The 2281-nt window shown below is 39.3% G+C and overlaps 1 non-coding gene across 1 annotated transcript; it reads right to left on the bottom strand.

Moving 5' to 3' along the window:
- Positions 1-1451: 1451 nt before the first annotated feature.
- Positions 1452-1559, bottom strand: LOC141616133 (small nucleolar RNA R71). Its single transcript, XR_012530503.1, has one exon. It is a non-coding gene; the product is annotated as a small nucleolar RNA R71 (small nucleolar RNA).
- Between the last annotated feature and the right edge of the window lie 722 nt (positions 1560-2281).

Here is a 2281-nt window from a genome sequence, read left to right as displayed (position 1 = left end):
TTTTTTCAAATTTGTTGTTTAGTTTTCCGTGTTAGACTTTTAAAAGCCCAACTTGTAATTAACTTTCGGTATCTTTTATCGGTTGAACGCAACAACTTTTAGGTTATGTAATTTTATTCTGGAAAAACTGAGTTTTCGATCTCTAGCTTGAGACGGAAACCTGAATTCGAATGCTTGGTTCTTGAATTTCCATTAGTAAGCCTTTAATGCAATTTTTCTTCCTTCTTATTTTCTCCCTTGTTAATTTAATTTTTGTTCTCTTCAATTAATTTCAGTAATTGAGTTCTCTCTTTTGTTCTAGTTGGATTTCATTATGTTGAATTCGTTCTTTAATGTTAATTTCATAATTAGTGTAGTATTAATTATGCGTAGGTAATTCCTTTGATTGGGAATGAGGTGAGCCATGGTATTGAAGTAGGATAGTTGAGTAGCATGAGTTCTTCCGTATTGGTCTTGTTATCTTTTGATGGATTTCTTTGCTAGGTCGAAAGATTGGTAATTTAATTTGTCACTAGACTCAGAATTTCTCTTGAGTGAAAACTTTGATAAATTCTTGGGAATTATTAGACCGCGAGGTTATTCGAGTGTTGATCGAAAGATTAGCTTATCTTCCCGAAACCGTATTAAAAGATCTCCGCCGCTTGACCGACTGTTATATGCCATGGTGAACCGAAGTTCCCGATCCTCTTTTTATCTTGTTAAGAATATACATTTTTGCAATTAGCCTGTTAGCCAACCAACTTCAAAACCCCCCATTAAATTGTTACCTTTTTAGACTGAAAAATAGCAAACAAAATCAACCTTGTCTCTCTGTGGTTCGACCCTTACTATCACTAGCTATAGTTTTAGTTTGGAATTATAAATTTAATTTTGGTACTAAACGACGGTATCAAATTTTGGCGCCGTTGCCGGGGAGACGGTGTAATTCTGTTTGCTTTATTTTAGTTTATTTTTCCTTGTCACAAGGAACTTTTGTTCCTTGAGGCCGTTGCTTATCTTTGCTTCTAGTTTTGCTTTTGCACAGTTAGAAGCCAGGTTGTTCGAGAGGAAGACTTGAGTACTCTCATTTTGGAAGTTATGGCTACGATATATGATAATTTTCAGCCAAAGGAGCACCACCTTCCAAAGGGGCAACATTACCTACTCCTTCTATCTATCGGTAAATTTGAGTTTCGTTCCTCTTATATTGATTTAGTGGAACGGAATCGGTTCATGGTCTGCCCGATGAAGACCCCTTGAAACATATGGAAATTTTCACGGACTATTGTTGTTCAATACCTATACCGGAGGGGGTAACTCAAGATGAAGTAAAGGGGTTTATGTTCTTATACTCCTTGAAGGATTCGGCGCGAGATTGGTATCGCTACCTCGATAGAGTAGCAAATGGAGTCACCGATTGGACATCTTTAGCACTAGCTTTTTACAAGAAGTACTTCCCGCCTTCAAGACGAGGCCTTGAAGAGTAAAATCACGAGTTTTCAGCAAGGAGCCGACGAAGATTTTTGTGAAGCATGGGGACGTTTCAAACGTTTGGTCCGAGTCCGTCCCTCATCATGGTTTCAAAGAATGGTATCTTTGCAATCTCTTTTACAATGCTTTATATGATGATTACAAAGTCATTTTGGATGCAAATTTGCTAATGGTAGGTTCCAAAACAATACCGGTCAAAGTAAAGGTTGGAACACCATCGAGGAGATGGCGATCCATAAAGCCGAGTTTGGAAGTTCACGTGGTAAGTCACGAAAGCAAGGTGAAGACATGATCACTTGTTGTTGTCACTTATAACTTCCATTTCTACCCGTCTCGAGAAACTCGAGACCTCTGAAGCTTTCAAAGGGAAAGTCGAAGTTCCTATTCAAAACTCAGACGAGATCGAGAAGTTAAGAGAGATGGTCCAACTCCTTTTGGTTCAAGTGGCGAATATGGAAGCAGCCGGGATTGAGTCCTCACGGAATTTTGTTAAACAATTGGAGAATATGGAGGCTAAGCAAGCCGCTAATTCTTCAATTAAATGTGAAGGGCCGGTTGAGACGATCAACGCCATAAATCTCAGAAGTGGCCTTTCCTATGAAAGTCCCGACAAGCCAAAGGAAGACTCAGGAGATGGTGAAGAAGCTCGTTTGAATTCTGATGCAACAACGAGCCTGAATGCCAGTAATACCAGTCGATCGACCAACATTCCCTGTCGATCGACTGAATTGTCAGACAAAATAGTTTCTGGTCAGAAACTATTCGCTCCTAACACATCCAGTCGATCGACCAACCTCTTCAGTCGATCGAC

Source organism: Silene latifolia, chromosome 11 (genome assembly GCF_048544455.1).
Source record: "Silene latifolia isolate original U9 population chromosome 11, ASM4854445v1, whole genome shotgun sequence".
NCBI lineage: Eukaryota > Viridiplantae > Streptophyta > Magnoliopsida > Caryophyllales > Caryophyllaceae > Silene > Silene latifolia.
This window is presented reverse-complemented; position numbering and strand designations above follow the sequence as displayed.